This window comes from Ctenocephalides felis, unplaced genomic scaffold (genome assembly GCF_003426905.1).
Source record: "Ctenocephalides felis isolate EL2017-DRISC unplaced genomic scaffold, ASM342690v1 CF-g0.4_SCAFFOLD_01170, whole genome shotgun sequence".
NCBI classification, from domain to species: domain Eukaryota; kingdom Metazoa; phylum Arthropoda; class Insecta; order Siphonaptera; family Pulicidae; genus Ctenocephalides; species Ctenocephalides felis.
The window spans coordinates 29627941-29634536 of record NW_020537324.1 but is presented as its reverse complement, the minus strand read 5'-3'; positions in this window follow the sequence as shown (position 1 = coordinate 29634536).

Sequence of the window (6596 nt, the reverse complement as noted above, 5' to 3'; positions counted from 1 at the left end):
GTTTTTTAAAAGCAATTTTCAAAAATAGAGGGAAAAAGGTGTCATGGCCTTAAATCAAGCCGCGTTGCAATCATGAGATAAACGCCCTTGTTCGAAAATGTACTACAGAAGTATTTTTTTCGTTGTTAGTTTTGTTTTGTTACGTGCATTGTTGTTTAGTTTACGAAACCTTAATATAATTTGTAAGTATACGTTATTTAATTGTTTTATGAGATGTATTATTAATTTCAAGTTAGATTTATCAAATATTTTATATAAACTCTGTTATAGCTTACATTTGGGTAGGATAAGAAGACTCAAATGAACCTCTACCTTGGAAAATATGTAAGAAATGAAAAATAGTATATAAAAATGTAAATTCTGTTGAAAAAAACAATTTTACAAAAAATAAATTAAATTAGTAGATATTCCAACTCAGCTGATAAATATTTGTGACCCAGTACTAGATCAAGGTTATATACAGTGTTATCTTGGCTGAAAATGTGCCAATAAAATTTATATTTTGCATAGCTGTATATTGCAGTTAGCGTTTCGTAAAATCGTTTTAAAATAAAAATAAAAAGACATTAAATTTGTCTGCCATCTGGCTGCCTCATTTTACCACGGCTATGGGGTAAAAAACAGAAGACAAATTTTAGAAAAATAGTGAAAAGCACATTTTTGTAACATGAATTAACTGGGAGTTTCACACAAAATATTACGATAGTTTATTGTTCGATACGTGTTATGTGTTGTGATATAGTTCATTTGGTTTAGTGTGATAATTTGAAGTCAAATTTGACCTTTGTGTCCTGCCCTACGCTATATCATTTGCATTAAATTTCAATTGATAATAAAAATTAAATTGATCATACGTTACGGTTTGGCCAGGACAGTCCCGGATTTCCACCGTATGTCCTGTTTTTTTTTTATAAAGCAATATTTGTCCCGGATTGTCCCGGGTTTTCGAAAAGTAGGTATAAGTTTAAATTGAATCTTAGCAATTACTTGATAAAATTATAACTACCCATCAAATATCTTAAAATGATATATATACAATGAGTATGCTTATATTAAACAATACGTTATGAATGAGGAAATTGACAAATAGAAATTTTCAAAAGCGGAATAAAACAGCCTCCCATATTTATTAATTTTAACTTTTATTTTCAATTTTTTGGCACAAGTACTACATTTTTTAAATTAATTATGAAGAGAATTGAAGAGATTTTTATACAAGGCTCAAAAGCAAAAAAACATGGATTGACAAATATAAAATATCATAGGTAACATAGCATCATAGGTAAAAGAAGAGTAGGCGTATAACATAATATAATCGAATAGTAAAATTCTCATTAGAAGCTCGAAATTCTGATTTATAAACAAGTTGATCCATCCTTATTTATTTTATTTTTATAAATATAAGTTATTAAGCATGAACCACAACCCCTATCCCATCTACCCCATCACTAAAAAATACCGTCTCGGTTTTTACTTAAAAAAAATATGGTCATCTTAGAAAAACCTATTATTTGCATTAGAAATATATTTATTAATATTATTTTAAATACTAAAATCATTGATTGTATTTATAATATACAAATGCAAATATAATATAAATTAATAATCTCTAAGGAAGTGATAATCATCAAAATAAAATGCTGCATTTTCTGAAAATCACATCAATTGCATGTTTTTCAGACATGAATCTGTGCATATATATATATATATATATATATATATATATATATATCACTTTCGAAATGAAAATAGCAAGATCTACGAGCATCGAGAGTGGGCCTGGAAGGTCACGGCGAGTCGAACCCATACCTTTATTTATTTATTTTTTCCCTAAAACGGCACCCATGGGCATTTTGCCGGCATCCCGTTTTCAATGAGATGGGGTTGAATTTGTCAAAAGACAGAAGGATATTTCGGAATTCGGTTGCCGCCCTATCCCTTTCGTTCACCCCCCGTCCTCATATGTCTGTCTGCTTTCGATAAAACAGATAGTTTATTAGAGCTGTCTTTATGTTTGTTTCTTCTTTCACGTTGATATATAGTGTTCTGTATGTGTTTTTGATTGTGATATATGGATTGGACAACATTCTTGCTTGATACATTTGCAGGAGGGAATTTTGCAATAGGGGAATATAAAATATTATTTAATAAAAGTGACTTTATTTTAGGTAATATATTAGCGCTTTAAAAACGCTAACAGAACGATTTTAAAAAGTTTAAAATGTATCATATATAAAATTCTTCTGTGCGGATGTATGGATCCCAACTCTTCTTAAACGGTTATTCGGATTTTGATAAATCTTTTTAGAGTTTGTCAAAGGAATCTTTTATGATCTAATGTAGTATGAAACTATAGTAATATGGTAGAAATAAATGACAAAAATTGCAAAAAAATGCAAAAACAACATATTGTTTGACACTGAAAACATTTTGACACATAAGAACTATCACCAGTCAGAAGTGTCAATTAAAATTAAATGAATTTAGGTTATGATTTTAAATAAGAAAGAATGTAATAACTACAATATTATTGCTGAAAGCAACTGAGATGTGCGAGAAATTATAATAATACAGGATTGCCACTTGCCAGAAATGCCAATTCATTTCAAATTCGAATTTAGGCTAAATTTGAGCCGAGGCAATATTAGAATAAAATATATTTATGAATATGTATAAAAAAGAATGTAATGTCTAAAATATTATTGCTGAAAGCAGCTGTGCGAGAAATTATAATAATACAAGACTGCCAGAAATGTCAATTCACTTCAAATTTGAATATGGGCTGAATTATGAGCCTGGGCAATATTAGAATAAAATACTATAACAAGAAAAATATAATGCCTACATTACTGTTGCCGAAGAGCAGCCGAGATGTACCAGAAATTATAATAATACAAGATAGAGTAAATGTTTGGCAGATGAAATTATATAATTCAGTTTGACAGATATAGAAATGTAAATGTACTTAAAAATTTTATTTAAGGGCTGTTGAATTCAAAGCCGGACAAAAATAGGCCAAAATTATTATTACCAAAATGTTACTAAAGAATGTCTATATGTAAAAAAATTTGCACAACATTAACTGTGTATAATATCAAAAACAGGTGGAAGTTTTGCAACAATACTTTAATTATAGTAAGTTGTTTATTGCAGTATTATTTATATGTGAAATACATGAAATATATTGATTATACGTATATATGTATCTTAAAATAATTTATAGAGCAGCCCTCATAAAGATTTAAGCAAAATTAAACTAAGGCTCAAAATGTATGTATATTTATTGAGTACAAAGGTTTAAAGTTGAATGTATATACGAATCGTATAGTTTAAAAAATATTGCTAATTTATTAATTCTGCTAATACTAATCTGTATAAGAAAACAAGCATGTTTTACGAATACTTTATGCATTATCATTTTATAAAATTCTATACTAATCAGGAAAGTTTGGGTACGGTTGTGTCATTTTTTCATGAGCAATAATTTTGTTAAATAACTAATTAGTTTGGAAAAAAATAAATCGCATGGTAAATTGAGCATTTGTCTACGGGTAAATTCTGCAATAATGTCCGTAAATATAAAAATGTAATATAATATAAATATAAAATTAAATCATACTAAAGAACTCCCACATCCGCAATTCGTTCAAAACGACTTTTATTGTCGTAAACATTTAAACAATGAGTATAATAAATATGTATAACAATATATGCAAAGCATAATTATAAGGAAAAATAAAAAAAAATTGAGAAATCTTTTTCGTTCTTGTATTGAATTTTCCTCTCTCTTTCGTATTTTGTTTTAGTTAGGTTAGATTTGTTTTCGAATATACTGAATAAAATCTTTCAATGCGTTAAAATAAGAGTTCTGTTTACAAAAAATATTTGAAAAAAATATTTTCTAATTACTAATATTATACAAATATATATGCATATCTCGAAACTTTGGCCCTGCATTCATTTACCTACCCACGCAAACAAGTTTTATATTACCATATGTGCTCATATAAAATAGGATTTAAATTTTTAGGGTAGTATTTGCGAGCAATTAGATTTCGGTCTACCGGGATTTTATATAATTAATTATTTAACCATGATAAATTACAAGGCAAAATATACGCCATTGTTATAAACTGTTCTTTTAGGCTAATTGTCTGCACATGTTATGTTAGACTTATGATTTGTATATAAAGTAGTATAAAAAGTAAGTAATTTTATTAAATTATTATTAATAATAAAATAAATATTTGCACTGCGTCTTTGGATTACCTAAACTTATTTCCGCATTTTAAAAACAAAAACAAAAATGAACGCAGAAAGTCAATCTCAAATTTGACTTTGACTTATTTGCTCAGAATTTAGATTTTTGAGGATCTGAATCAGAGGTTCCCGAGTTCGATACCCGCTTCGAGCAGTCTGATGTCAAGCAGCAGTGACATCGATTCCCACTTGGAAATGTAGATACAATATGTTTCCTAATAAATATAGCCTTTACCCGGCATTGCTGCATCAATACAAAAATTCATTACTATCACATTAATTTAAAAGATAAAAGTCATACCATACAAATGCGACAATTGAATGGCTTGACATCTATAAAAAAACTAATTCAGTTTACAAGTGATTTATCACAACAACTTATAGGACCCTTGAGCTCTGATCGCAAACATCAAATAAAAAATGCATAGCTTTTTATTTGATGTTTCTTTGCAAAAATGATGCATTGAAAATTGCTAGCAGGTTCTGTCAAATATTGTTAGAATAATTATTTCCCTTAACATATTTTTCGCCAAGACAGCGTTTGCCGATCTAGATAGAAAGTGATTGATCCCACAAACACAAAAGTACTTTGATCCATCACATGATTATATATGCACGTTGCTGCCGGCCTGCCGGTATACTCCGAATATATGAGATACAATATATTAAATTGGTTCGATATGCAAAACATCTGTTTTATTTATTAGTCTCATTCCTGGCATTCGCTTATCTCTGACCTGAAATGCTTTGAACGGATCGAATGCCGGAGGATTTTATACGGAAAGGAATACGATACAGAACATCAGCTACATAACACGATGAGCTATGAAAGTAAGTACGCGCGGCGCGAAATCGACGCGAAATTGACCCACAAACAGGAGGTGAAGATAATACTAACGACAACAGTATTAGGCGGCATTTTGCCTTAAGGCAAGTTGCATCAACATGTGCCATTTGGAGGTTAGAATTTAAAAGTTGATATAATGTAAATGACTCGATAGAACTGTAAAGAACTGAATAGCTTTTTGACAATTTGTGACTACCGCATCATGCAAATATTCAACAAAAGAGACAGTTAACTATTTTCTCTGGAGGCTTGGTCTCTAATAAAATAATAAAATAACTAGGGCATCGTGCCTTAAGGCAAAGTGTTGGATCTTTCCGTACCATAATTAAATACCCGACAAAAAAAATCAGTAATCAATCAATATTGATCAATGATTAATAACAATCGTTTTAAACACTTTCAAATAATAAAAATAGATAATTATAATAAATACTATATATTTACTATCGCTCAAAGTATATAGCGACGATCTTATCGTATGAAACACTTGAGAATGTTTACATTAACATGCCGAAACTATATGAGGATATATTTCTTTCGTTTAAAATGATGCAAATGAATTATATATGCATTTTAAAAATTTATTTTAAATTTAAAATTTATATTTAAGTATAGAACTTTGTATATTATGAAAATTTTTAAAAAAATGCTGCAAATTTTGATATTTGTTTGAATACTTACAAGAAAACTTTGCAACTTAAAAGTCTTGGTACGGAACCCAAAAAATCGTAATAAAATTATAGTCATTTTTTAAATCTTTATAAAATATCTGATAATTTGATTGGCATATGTCTAATGATCATTTTTGACCGCAAATTTCTTACTTTTTCCTCTGTATCTCCGAAACTGCTAAACCTGCCTTTCCAAAAATTTGTTCAGTTCTTCACTTTGTCACAACCAGCAAAATGTTAAATCATTCAAATCGAGCGTTTCGTTCAATCAAAAACTGAACTACAGATTTTGGCACTTTTTGTCCCGTATTTTCGAAACGGCTAGACCTGTCTTCGCCAAAAACTAATAAGCATAACTTTCCATGAATAGGAATCAAATGTTTTTTAATCATTCAAATCGGTTGATCCGTGTGCCCGAAATCGTGGACAAAAAATTGTATCCAAACATACATATACATAGATGCATTTTTTTTCTAAAATATTCAGAAACTTTTGAAACAATTTTTTTTGCGATTACTATAACTTACCCTACGGGAAATTAAAATAATAATTATCATAAAAAACAAATTTATGAATTTTAGTATTGTACACAAACATGGACGCTCTGCTCTAGCTAAATAGAATAAAGCTAGTGAAGTGTTTTAAACTAGTTGGTATTGGTATTTAGCCTTGAGGCAAGTTACATGAACTTTCCGATATGTGCAAATAATCGACTTAATCAATAAGATATAAATTAATTCATGAATAATCAAAAGTATTCCGAGTGGATTTATTATACATAATTAAAAACGAACAAACACGTTAACACCTAGTATTTT